The 14,498-nt window shown below is 41.4% G+C and overlaps 1 protein-coding gene across 4 annotated transcripts in view; it reads right to left on the reverse strand.

The window, feature by feature from the left end:
• Positions 1-14,498, reverse strand: part of kcnh1a (potassium voltage-gated channel, subfamily H (eag-related), member 1a) — a 134,250-nt gene that overhangs the window by 70,441 nt on the left and 49,311 nt on the right. The gene's annotated exons all lie outside the window — the stretch shown is intronic.

Consider the following 14,498-nt stretch of genomic DNA (forward strand, 5'->3'; position numbering starts at 1 on the left):
CTCTATTTTTTTTTTTTAAACAAACCCCCCCTATTAAATTTCTACTCTAGTGCTGTACTGCCAATCAGGGAGTGCGCTCTTCTTTATTGCTTTATATGCAACAGAAAGGATTATGCAGAGTAAGACAGACAGCCACAGTGAAGAGTCATTATTTCAACAGGACAGAGTGGAGAATACAGCGATCCACGGGCAGCAGAGAAAACTCAAATATGTGTCGACTTTGGCTCTCCAAAGCAGATATATCAGTTACGGCAACTTTCAAAATCAAATGGATGAATTATATTAAGACTTAACAGCAAATGGATGCATTACACCAGCTTCCTAAAGGAAATGTTTGAGCTACACCAGTTCCCTAAAGCAAATACATGAGTTACACCAACTTCCAAAGGCAAATGTACGACTTACACCAACTCAAATGTAAGACTTGCACCAACTCAAATGTAAGACTTACACCAGCTCAAATGTAAGACTTACACCAGCTCAAATGTAAGACTTACACCAACTCAAATGTAAGACTTACACCAGCTCAAATGTAAGACTTACACCAGCTCAAATGTATGACTTACACCAACTCAAATGTATGACTTACACCAACTCAAATGTATGACTTACACCAGCTCAAATGTATGACTTACACCAGCTCAAATGTAAGACTTACACCAACTCAAATGTATGACTTACACCGGCTCAAATGTATGACTTACACCAGCTCAAATGTATGACTTACACCAACTCAAATGTATGACTTACACCAGCTCAAATGTATGACTTACACCAGCTCAAATGTAAGACTTACACCAGCTCAAATGTAAGACTTACACCAGCTCAAATGTATGACTTACACCAACTCAAATGTATGAGTTACTCCAGCTCAAATGTATGACTTACACCAGCTCAAATGTATGACTTACACCAGCTCAAATGTAAGACTTACACCAACTCAAATGTATGACTTACACCGGCTCAAATGTATGACTTACACCAGCTCAAATGTATGACTTACACCAACTCAAATGTATGACTTACACCAGCTCAAATGTATGACTTACACCAGCTCAAATGTATGACTTACACCAACTCAAATGTATGACTTACTCCAGCTCAAATGTAAGACTTACTCCAGCTCAAATGTAAGACTTACACCAACTCAAATGTATGACTTACACCAACTCAAATGTAAGACTTACACCAACTCAAATGTATGACTTACACCGGCTCAAATGTAAGACTTACACCGGCTCAAATGTATGACTTACTCCAGCTCAAATGTAAGACTTACACCAGCTCAAATGTATGACTTACTCCAGCTCAAATGTAAGACTTACACCAGCTCAAATGTATGACTTACACCGGCTCAAATGTATGACTTACACCAGCTCAAATGTAAGACTTACTCCAGCTCAAATGTAAGACTTACACCAGCTCAAATGTATGACTTACACCGGCTCAAATGTATGACTTACACCAGCTCAAATGTATGACTTACTCCAGCTCAAATGTAAGACTTACTCCAGCTCAAATGTAAGACTTACACCAGCTCAAATGTAAGACTTACACCAGCTCAAATGTATGACTTACACCAGCTCAAATGTAAGACTTACACCAGCTCAAATGTATGACTTACACCAGCTCAAATGTAAGACTTGCACCAACTCAAATGTATGAGTTACACCGGCTCAAATGTAAGACTTACACCAACTCAAATGTATGACTTACACCGGCTCAAATGTAAGACTTACACCAGCTCAAATGTAAGACTTGCACCAACTCAAATGTAAGACTTACACCAGCTCAAATGTAAGACTTACACCAGCTCAAATGTAAGACTTACACCAACTCAAATGTAAGACTTACACCAGCTCAAATGTAAGACTTACACCAGCTCAAATGTAAGACTTACACCAACTCAAATGTATGACTTACACCAACTCAAATGTATGACTTACACCAACTCAAATGTAAGACTTACACCAACTCAAATGTATGACTTACACCGGCTCAAATGTAAGACTTACACCGGCTCAAATGTATGAGTTACTCCAGCTCAAATGTAAGACTTACTCCACCTCAATTGTAAGACTTACACCAGCTCAAATGTATGACTTACACCAACTCAAATGTATGACTTACTCCAGCTCAAATGTAAGACTTACACCAGCTCAAATGTAAGACTTACACCAGCTCAAATGTATGACTTACACCAGCTCAAATGTATGACTTACACCAGCTCAAATGTATGACTTACACCGGCTCAAATGTATGACTTACACCAGCTCAAATGTAAGACTTACTCCAGCTCAAATGTAAGACTTACACCAGCTCAAATGTAAGACTTACTCCAGCTCAAATGTAAGACTTACACCGGCTCAAATGTATGACTTACTCCAGCTCAAATGTAAGACTTACTCCAGCTCAAATGTAAGACTTACACCAGCTCAAATGTATGACTTACACCGGCTCAAATGTATGACTTACACCAGCTCAAATGTAAGACTTACTCCAGCTCAAATGTAAGACTTACACCAGCTCAAATGTATGACTTACACCGGCTCAAATGTATGACTTACACCAGCTCAAATGTATGACTTACTCCAGCTCAAATGTATGACTTACACCAGCTCAAATGTAAGACTTACACCAGCTCAAATGTAAGACTTACACCAACTCAAATGTAAGACTTACACCAGCTCAAATGTAAGACTTACACCAGCTCAAATGTAAGACTTACACCAGCTAAAATGTATGACTTACACCAGCTCAAATGTATGAGTTACTCCAGCTCAAATGTAAGAATTACACCAACTCAAATGTAAGACTTACTCCAGCTCAAATGTAAGACTTACACCAGCTCAAATGTATGACTTACACCGGCTCAAATGTAAGACTTACACCAGCTCAAATGTAAGACTTACACCAGCTCAAATGTATGACTTACACCAGCTCAAATGTATGACTTACACCAACTCAAATGTAAGACTTACACCAGCTCAAATGTATGACTTACACCAACTCAAATGTAAGACTTACACCAGCTCAAATGTAAGACTTACACCAACTCAAATGTAAGACTTACACCAGCTCAAATGTAAGACTTACACCAACTCAAATGTATGACTTACACCAGCTCAAATGTAAGACTTACACCAGCTCAAATGTATGACTTACACCAGCTCAAATGTAAGACTTACACCAGCTCAAATGTATGACTTACACCAGCTCAAATGTATGACTTACACCAGCTCAAATGTAAGACTTACACCAGCTCAAATGTATGACTTACACCAGCTCAAATGTAAGACTTACACCAGCTCAAATGTAAGACTTACACCAGCTCAAATGTATGACTTACACCGGCTCGAATGTAAGACTTACACCAGCTCAAATGTATGACTTACACCAGCTCAAATGTAAGACTTACACCAGCTCAAATGTATGACTTACACCAGCTCAAATGTAAGACTTACACCAGCTCAAATGTAAGACTTACACCAACTCAAATGTAAGACTTACACCAGCTCAAATGTATGACTTACACCAGCTCAAATGTAAGACTTACACCAACTCAAATGTAAGACTTACACCAACTCAAATGTAAGACTTACACCAGCTCAAATGTATGAGTTACTCCAGCTCAAATGTATGACTTACACCAGCTCAAATGTAAGACTTACACCAGCTCAAATGTATGACTTTACAGTTCATACAGTTTACAGTACAGTTTACATTTAACGTTACAGGAGAAGGACACCAATTTCAAAAGCAAATTTCTGAGTCACACCAACTCCTAAAGCAGTGGTTCTTGACCTGATTCTCACACAGTCCAGGACTAAACTTGCAACACATACAGGTAGAAAAAAAGTAGCGTGTCTGAGGCCCTGAGGGTCCAGGTTAGGGAACCACTGCTGTGGCAGTGACGTCCTTCCAAGCTTTGAAAAATCCAAGCTATCATGAGTTTCATAATGACACCTGAAAGTTTGAGCAATTTCACTATTTCACTGTAGATTGAGTCAGACCAGTTGAAGGAAGAAGGCAGCGCGCCATCCCTCTCCTCCTCCCTGTGGTTATTTGATTCACCAGCAGAAAATGACTTGGGTTTATGAGAGACATATGTGAACGCTGCTTCCTTTGCAGCCACTGTTCCAGGTAACCAACTCCCAAAAGCATGTACTGTATTACGGCATTACATCCGTCTGCAGACTCGTTTAATTTGAAACAGTTTCTGTGGGGTGGTAAAGGCCCTGGGGAAAGGAACACAGCGACACAGTGTCACTTAGGACCATATAGCAACGTATGACGCACAACTGTTGCGCCTCTCCAGCACCGCTCAGATGAAGGGCCACGCTTTTGAAGTGACAAGCAGAGAAATAAAGCTCATTAGTGAACGTGTGGAAATCTTGCAGGACTAAAGCAGAGCTTTCCAGCCTCCAGCCCCTGAGCTGCTGCCCACTCCCCTGCGCTCATTAGGCAAATACTGCACCATCTGTCATTACACGACGCAAAGAGCCACTGTGTCCACTCACACACACAAAGAGACTTAAAAACATGAGCGCTGCTGCTCTTCGCATCCAAGAAGGCGGAGTGAGGGGTGGAGAGAGACAGAGAAGACAATAAAGATGTAGAGAGGAAAGGAAAAGGGAATACAATAGAAGAAAAGCAGAGAACAGTCAAGAAAAGAAGAGCTGAGAAGAAAAGAAAAGAGTGGCAGAGAAGAGAAGACAAGAGAACAGAAGAAAAAGAGGAAGAGAAACAAAGAGACGCACAGAAGGGAAGGTGAGTGAAGAGAGGACAGGAGAGGAGAATGGAAAAAAAGGAGAGAGGAAAAGAGAAGAGGTGAAAAGAGAAGAGGAGAAAATGAGATAAGAAGACAAGAGAGGGGGAGAGAATGAAAGATGTGAAGAAAGCAGAGAAGAGAGGAGGAAAAAAACTAGAAGAAAGAACAAATGAGAAGAGAGTAGAAGAGCACAGGATAAGAAGAGAAGTAAGAGAAGAGAGAAGATAAAATGAGAAATGAAAGAGACAAAAAAGAGAGCAGAAGAGATAAAAAGTGTATTAGAGGAGAAGAAATGAGATGAGAAGAGAAAAAAGAAGAAAAATGAGAACAGAGGAGAAGAGAAGAGAAAGAGAGGAAAAGACGAGAGTAGAGGAGCAGAGAAGAATGAAGAGAAAAAACAAGAGAAGAAAAATGAGAACAGAAAAGACAAAAAAGAGAACAAAAGAGATAAAAAGAGTATTACAGGAGAACAGAGAAGTGAAGAGGAGAAGTAAAGACAAGATAAGAGAAGAGAAGAAAGGAGAGGACAGGAGAAGAGAGGAGAAGAGAAGAGAAGAGAAGAAAGGAGAGGACAGGGGAAGAGAAGAGAAGAAGAGAGTAGAGGACAGAAGAAGAAAAGAGAAGAGAGGAGAAGAGAAGTGAAGTGAAGAAAGAAAGGTGAGGACAGGAGAAGAGAAGAGAAGAAAGGAGAGGACAGGAGAAGAGAAGAGAAGAGAAGAGAAGAGAAGAAAGGAGAGGACAGGAGAAGAGAAGAAAGGAGAGGACAGGAGAAGAGAAGAGAAGAGAAGAAAGGAGAGGACAGGAGAAGAGAAGAGGAGAAGAGAGTAGAGGACAGAAGAAGAAAAGAAGTGAAGAGAGGAGAAGAGAAGTGAAGACAAGAGAAGAGGAGAAGAGAGGACAGGAGAAGAGAAGAAAGGAGAGGACAGGAGAAGAGAAGAGAAGAAAGGAGAGGAGATCTCTATGTTTGTGTAATTAGATTAGACTGGGTGATTAATTGTCATGGTGGTGGAACAATTAACTGTTGTACACTTCTCTCTGTCTCTCTCTCTCTCTCTCTCTCTCTCTCTCTCTCTCTCTCTCTCTTTCTCTCTCTCTCCCCCCTTCCATTCTTATCTCTTATCTCTCTCGGTGAACATCCTGGAGAGTAAAGTGCCCTTGAGGGCCCCATAATGAGCAGAGGAGCTCATGTCAGCGTGGCCCCGCTCGTGGAGGTGTGTACGGGCATGCGGCTCCTGTCTGACTGATGGCGTCGTTTGCTGTGTTTGTACACCAGCACTAATCATTCTCATTAGACTGTACACTCTCGTTAATCACCCGCTCAGCGGACAGCCTCTAAAAAAAGCTCCGGAGTGATTGGATAAAATAACGGTGATTATCATCCGAACATCTTTCATGTGTGGAGAGGTGAGGGTGTGGGTGTGCTCTGTGCTACTTAAAGGACCCAGATCATGCAATAAAATGCTTTTCTTGGGTGGTTTGATGTCGTATGTAAACACTGTTAAAGCTCCAAAACATTCAGTTCACTCCTCAGTCCACACAGCCCATATATGGTAACTAGGCTGCAGAAACAGTCTGTTTTGAAGATGCTGTTTTTGTGATATCACAAAAACCATAAATATTTTGAAAAAGACACCTTACAGGGCAGCCAATCAGAACAGAGCTCATGTACATATATCTGTCTTAAAGGCACAGTACTATAAACAGCCTGTTCAATTTGAAAGGATGAGGAGAGTTTGGAAGGTCAGATAATGCTGAATAATGACTGACTGCTATCTGAAACTGCACAAAGGATACTGGGTGGGTGGGGGGTGTTGTCAATAAACACCATCTGTCGCTGCATCCACAAATGTAAGTTAAGACTGTACTGTGCATAGTGGATGCCCCATGTCAATAGCAGTCGGCGTTTCTGAATGCTGTTGTCATCCACTATGCACAGACCAGTCTTAACTCTGTGGATGCAGCGACACACAGTGTTGGTTGACCTTCTTCTGTTACATACATCATACATGCATCTATTCTCCCTACAGTAGTTTAGCCCTGCCTACTCACGTTGAAGTTATAAGGAGTGTTTCAGATCAGACTGCTTTTGGAAAGGAAGACAATACAGAGCAGCCAATCAAAACAGAGCTTATTTGCATATATCAGACTTAAAGGTACAGCAACAAAAATAGCCTGTTTCTTCCTAAAGGATAAAAAGAAGTGTGTAACTTAGCTAAAAACTGTCATTAAATATAGTCATAAAAATCATTTGGGATTCAGCCATATCCATACTCAAAGCTAAAAATGGTAAAATCTCCATAGGTGTGTCAGCCATTCATGCAACATTCTTCAGACTTTAATATTGCTGTTTTAAAGTAAATCATACTGTATGTGTTTTTATTCAAAGCTGTAACATTAATGATGGAGTTGTTTAGGCTGATAGCTATGTTTTAGCCTGTTAGCTAGCTGACCAACCCAGTTCTAGTTAAGAAAACAAGTTGCCAGCCCCTCAGTTTAAACTAAACATGGGTTCTTGCGTCATCAGTACACTCAGTGGTCCACGCGAGCAGCATGAGAGTCAAAGACTACCACAATCATTTTTCACGGCCCCATAATTCAGTCTAGTTGTTGTGAGGAGGTCATAGTATTTTGTGTATTTTACAATGGCTGCGAAGGCAGCTCAGCCAATCAGATTTTATGACTCAGACGTTAGGACACCTCTGGGGTTAGAACAGTAATTTGGAATTTTGTCCAGTTAAGATGTTTCTGTAATACTGTTTTCCTATCTGGAGTTAATGGATAAGATTATGAGCTTAAGATCTGGCTTCTGCCCTAAATTCGGTCCTAACTGAAGTCATCATTGTGACCAAACAGATACGATTTCAGAGATAAGAAGTTTCTGTAATACAAGCCGAGAACATTATGAATCAAATTTTCAGTTTTTGAGAACCCGTTTTAATTTCAACGTACCATGACTTCTTACAACAGGCCGCACAATTACAGCTCAATCTAATCAAGCTGCGTTTCCATCTGCACCACAGTAGCCAGTATATGCAGCGTGTTTTGTTGCGCAAATGCATTTTGCATGTCCCAATCCTGCAAACTATGCTCTGTCCATCTGCCACTAAAGCAGACTGACGGCTTGTTTAATAAAATCCAAACAGCATCGCTGAAAACCGAGGCTCGTTAAAAGTGGCGTACATCGGTAATAATGGGTTTCGCTGTGAATTACGCAATTACTGTAAATTACAGCCCATGCAGTCTGCAAAACCAAATGCCAGTGATTGTGCAGAGATCTAAACGATTCTAAAGGGAAGGAACGCACTGGAGAGGCACCAGGAGCTGGCAGAGAATCCTAACATTTAAATATATCTGTTAGAGGAGCTCCTTTGTTGTGGATAATTAAATGGCCGAAATTAATATGCGATTGTGTAACGGTGCCAAAACCCCCTCTAACATGGAGCCAGAGTCACAAGTGTGTGTTTCTTCCCTCGTTAGACAGAGCTATTCTTGTTGCCGATTGTTCTGTTGGCAAGAAAACAGATGGAGATGGAGAGATAGAGGGGAAGAGACAGAGCGAGAGCGTGTAGATGGAGAAGACTCTCCTCCTCAGATAAAAACGGGCCTTGTCAAAGGCTCTCCTGCGGCTGCGTTACAGCGATATGTGACAGAATATTTAATGACTCGACATCTCCGCTTCCATTTGAACTTTTTCGCATCATGGACTACAAAGAGCCACGTGACGCCTTCGCTCACGAGGAAGGGGGCGGCCGCCACGCTGCTCTGCGCGATTTGTAAACACCGCCGATCTCTTTCTGCTTCGCTTTTTGAGGTTCTGTTTTCGCGTGCGGTGCCCTTTTGCCCCCAACAACATGAGGCAGGAATACAGAATACAGCCAACTACATTCCGGTTACAAGCTGAGAGTCCTCACTTGTATTGCTGAACTGTTTCAGTGCAATTACATAATGACACACTGAGTTACACAGTGAACGACAATACATTTACATTCCATTTACATTCTATAGCAAGTCTGTGCTGCTTGTTTTTAAGTTAAGGAGTGACAAAAGCATGGAAAAATGTAAAAGATGATGTGTCTATGCACAAACCAGGACTATAGATGCAGCAATATACACGCACACTCTTCTAAGCCGTTTTTCCTTCTGGGTCGTGGGGGGTGCCGGAGTCTATCCCAGCTGTCATCGGGCGGAAGGCAGGATACACGCTGGACAGGTCGCCAGTCAATCGCAGCGCAGACAGACATACACATTCACTCACACCAAGGGGCAATTTAGCATGTCCAAACGGCCTGACTGCACACAGACACGGGGAGAACATCCAAACTTCCAAGAGACCCTGGCCGGGGAATCGAACCCAGCCCCTTCTTGCTGTGAGGCGACAGCGCTACCCACCGTGCCACACCCATACAGCAATAATTCAATCAAATTCATATCATAATAAAATATCTCTCCTTTTAATTACAAACACAGATGTATTATTCATTGAAAGTTCACAATCAGCACCTTCCAACAGAATATCTAACAAAACTGGTTCCCCAAAGTTTCGTTAGTCAACACTGCGGTTCTGTATATACCACAAACACTCAAAGAACCATTTATATGAACATCTATGCTTCTATATATCAAACTTTTTTGAAAATGGTTCCATATAGCTCCAAAACGGCTCTGCTATTGTTATGATGTCAAGCTTCAAACAATAGAAGAACCCTTTTGGTGCTATATAGAACCATCTACAGCATAAGAACCATCTTTTTCAAGCAGATGGTGGACAAAATTAGGATCAGACTTATTATTTAGCAAGTGTGATGGGACAGTTTGGGAATGGACCGAAGCACAGAGAGGAAAACCTGTGAGGCGCCGGAATGTAACTAACCATTTAAAGTGGAATGGGAAATTTAGCTAAATAGTTACAGAGACATCAGCATAGTACTAGTGTTTTTTTGTTTTTTTTTGCTTGTTATGAAGAAAAGGACCATAATACATAACAACATTAACCTAATATAATACAGTGCTTATCGTAATTTTTAATCAGAGAAAAATCTCACATTTGTGGATTTCTTTGGTCGCTCGCGCAGCCGTCTCATCTGTTTTTCGTTTTTTCTCATGCCACTGTTTGTAATGGGCCTCTGAAAAACCTCTGATTGGATGTAGCCCTAACACTTCACCCTACCCCTCTATCTCAACTAAAATCGGGACACCCTACCCCTAGACGCGAACGCGCAAAACAGAGGGGTAGGGCTAAGTGGTAGGGGCGTGGGGTGAAATGGGATTGGGCCTTACTCTGTGTAATGTCAGTCCTTGAAGTGAGGCTACATCACAGAAACACTGCTAAATTAATTTGTTTGAGCTCCCACTGTTGTTTGTGTTTGGGCTCCTTTGGGCAAAATGTCACAAAATCGAACTTTTCAACTTGGCACCAAATTTGGGGTAAACTATTTGGAACTATTTAGAAATAACTGAAACATTGCAAATTTTAAGCTGATTTCAAGTTGTTTTGAATTTGAATGGTTAAAATGAGTTCTTTTGTATCCAAGTTCATTATTTTCCTATAAAATAATGAAATGAATTAATTAAGTGACCCTTCTTAGTCTCACACCAGGGGAAATTTCACCTCCACATTTAACCCATCCATGCAGTGAAACACCACATACACACTAAGGGGCAGTGAGCACACTTGCCCGGAGCAGTGGGCAGCCCTATCCACAGTGTCCAGGGAGCAGTTGGGGGTTAGGTGTCTTGCTCAATGGCACTTCAGTCACATACTGTCGGCTCAGGGAACCGAACCGGCGTCCTTCCAGTCACTGGGTTGGTTCCATAACCTCCAGCACATGACTACCCCAAGCATATTGGGATGCAGGGGATTAAACCTTGGGCCTCATACATCTACCACTGAGCTACATCCCCTCTACCACTGAGCTAGATCCCCTCTAAATAATGGTGCGACCGCCCAACCATATATGACGAATAAGTAGGTTACTAAAATCATTAATTTAATCATATAAAATTCGAAAGTTTGGCATGATTTTATGAAACTTATGACTATAACACGTTTTATAACTTGGTGTAATGCCAAGGTCAGTGGTCCTTGAAAAGGTTGCCATTCTAGGCTTGTTCAGTTTAACAAGTCAGTGGTGTAACCCTGGGAAAACCACTATTATTATTATTATTATTATTATTATTATAACATATGAAAATACGATTACATTTATATAAATCTTACATTTAAAGAAACAGGAATTTACAATGTCATATGCAAGGCAGACAATACACAGACTAGTGTGTCCATGCTCTCAGTACTGATAACTTTAAAATACAACATTTTTATCATCATCTGGTTTCACCACTTGACACATTCTTTGTAGTAAAATTGATTCTCTGGTTTAAAAGTGGATTTTTACCATTCTAAAAGCAACGGAACAAATATCGACACATTGATCAGAAACAAAAACAGCACAATTTTTTAATCATAATTTTGACAGCCTTATTTGCCATTGCCCTCAATCAACCAGATTCCAATATATCAGCCACATTATAAGCAATTAATGTTTGTTTTGTTAGTGAGGCATGAATGACAGCCACCCTCAAGACAAGCTGGGTCATTTTTGAGGTCATATGCCCTCTGTTTATTCGCCTGCAACTGCATGTGTGCACCCACCACTCAAACCCTTGCCCTGTCCCGGCCTGATTTCCATTTTTTTTTTTAATCAGCCTCTACCCCAGCGCCCCAAGCCAGCCGTTACCACGGCAACAGAGCAGGCATTCCAGCGCCCACTGCCAGCTCTGCCTGGGAGCAGCCAATGAGAGGCATCACATCTGCACGGAAGCCGTCTCATCACATTTCCCAAACAGATCAAAGAGGGAAAGCGACTCATTTGTGCCACGACAGCGACTCGGGCAAATACACCCTGCTCTGATGTACGATCGAACGGCTGCCGCTCCAGAGCCAGAGACATAACACTGCTGTATCTACAGCCACTGCCAGCAAATCAAATAGGAACGGTCTGTCTCGGGCCTATGCACGACCTCTGACCCTTTTTAGAACTGTTTGACCCTGTTTGACCCTGTTTGATGTTGAAGTAGGGCACTTTTCTATTGGGCACTGCAGTACGACACAGACCGACTACAAATCTGAACCCAGAACTGTCCATACTCTGGTCAGACACCTGTGGCCACTTCCCTTTTCATATAAGAGCCATGAAAAATCAAATGTCCACAGTTTTCCACTTAGCCCAGATGTAGTTAATCAGCCAAATATTCCGTCTTTAACTCAGCGCTGTAAGTGTGAGGCTGACGTTGATAATAAACACTAGAAGTCAATAGTCACCCAGATATTTTCTGCAAATATAATCTCAAAACTTCTCCCAACATGTTTGCAATCAGAAAATCTAAGATTAACAGCAATTTGTAAAAACAGAAACATCAAAAATTGTGCAATTAATCTGTAAAATACAAATATCTGCGTGACATGCACGTGACAAGCAGTCACGTTCTGGTTTTCCGTACATCACACTGGCTGTTTATATGCAGAGATAAACAGATTTTTGCCAACATGATTGAATGCATTCTGACTATAGATTAAGACTGAAGTGTTCATGCTCACTCTATTCAACAATCTGATGGAAAATCTGTTTACATGCTCACTACAAGTAATCTGCATCAGATGTTACCATAACAACGAGCATCACATGAGGTCCAGTCAGAGTGAGATGAGCAGCAGTGAGCAGTGGTTGTGTTATAAATTACTTTAAAATGATGTCAGACTCAGGAAAACGTCCTTCACATGTCCTTTTTAAAGAAGGCTGAGAGGAAGACGTTGTGTTCTAAGACACATAAGCTGGACGTCTGCCCAACTGCCGTCTTTTAAAGATCAGAGCATAAACCTCGTCTCCTCTGCAGACCAGTTTCTGCTCCGCCGTGTTGAACGGTATAAACTCTCACTATGACGCGACGCACATGCAGAATGGACTTAAACTTTCCGATAGGGAATGTAATTAGTTTCCACGGATATTATTCTTCTATTTAATGGATTATTTACAGGATTACCCACCTTGTTCAATCAGATAGAAATTGTATTCCGAATGGCCTCAATTAAATCAAATCAAATCAAATGTGTGAAAATCTTAGGTGCTTAGCCCCCTTAGGATTAAATACAATATATATATACACACACACACACGCTGAATATACACATATACACAATAAACATGTTTATTCAGCATATATATATATTGCTCATTCCAACTGAGGTGTTACATGGACGTATTCTATTCCAATTGAGCTATTAGTCAGATTATTAATGGATTATCAGGCTGCCTGTGAACATGGCAACTTTTCGTTGAATTTCATATATAATTAAAAAATAAATCATAAAATATGACCCACGCCATTACTTTTACACCAGCCACATTTTTCTCTGTGCATTAAAATGTTCTGAAGTGTGTTCTCTGTAGAGGATGTATTAATACAACATGTTATTTGACCAGGAGCATCTCAATTTTTTTAATTCAACCGCATGCATGCAAACTTCTCATGAGGAGTGAGGAACTGCAGGAACGGCATTATTGCTGCCTGCGGACCAGCTCCCTGTATTTTACTGCTTGTGGTAGTTGTGTAGAAGTTTCTCAGATGGTCATCTTTTGACACGGTCCCTAATGTATCAACCAGTAAGCTTTGATATTCTACATCATTTCCAGAAAGAATGTCACTGCTTCGTTCCCCGTAAACACTCATCACGATCGTCTCTGGCCATATTTACTCTCTCCACAATCTCACAACAACAGATGACAGCGATATGAGAATAACTGTCCATCATTTCTCGCTTAGTCATACGCAAGTCAACAATGAGTCATCAGACACACATATACCCCGGCAGAGTAGTCATGGAGCCACACAGGGCCTTCAGGAGCACATGCCAGTTTGATTATAACACCAAAGCAAGTGTAAACTACAGTAACTGAGGTCCATATCAAACTCACAACGCAGCCAGATGGAATCCAGACTGATACATAAGGGTTTGTTATGCTTTGTTGGTCTTGTATTCCTCTTTTACAGGCATAACATGATGACCACCTCCTTGTTTCTACACTCACTGTCCATTTTATCAGCTCCACTTACTGTATAGCTGCACTTTGTAGTTCTGCAGTTACAGACTGTAGTCCACCTGTTTCTCTGATACTCTGTTACCCTGTTCTTCAGTGGTCAGGAACCCCATGGACAATCACAGAGCAGGTACTATTTGAGTGGGGGGTCATTCTCAGCACTGCAGTAACACTGACATGGTGGTGGTGGTGTGTTAGTGTGTGTTGCGCTGGTACAAGTGGAACAGACACAGCAATGCTGCTGGAGTTTTTAAACGCTGTGTCCACTCACTGTCCACTCTATGAGACGCGCCTGTGTCGTCGGTCCACCCTGTAGATGTAACGCCAGAGACGACAGCTCATCTCTTGCTGTAAGTTATGTGTTAATCATCCTCTAATCCTTCATCAGTGGTCACAGGACGATATTGGCTGGATATTTTTGGTTGGTGGACTTTTCTCAGTCCAGCAGTGACACTGAGGTGTTTAAAAGCTCCAGCAGCACTGATGTGTCTGATCCACTCAGACCAGCACAACACACACTAACACACCGCCACCAAGTCAGCGTTACTGCAGTGCTGAGAATGATCCACCACCCAAATAGTACCTGCTCTATATAGCACATCTTTAAAAATCGTTCGATAATAAAGGTTTTG

Source organism: Pygocentrus nattereri, chromosome 10 (genome assembly GCF_015220715.1).
Source record: "Pygocentrus nattereri isolate fPygNat1 chromosome 10, fPygNat1.pri, whole genome shotgun sequence".
In the NCBI taxonomy this organism is placed as follows: domain Eukaryota; kingdom Metazoa; phylum Chordata; class Actinopteri; order Characiformes; family Serrasalmidae; genus Pygocentrus; species Pygocentrus nattereri.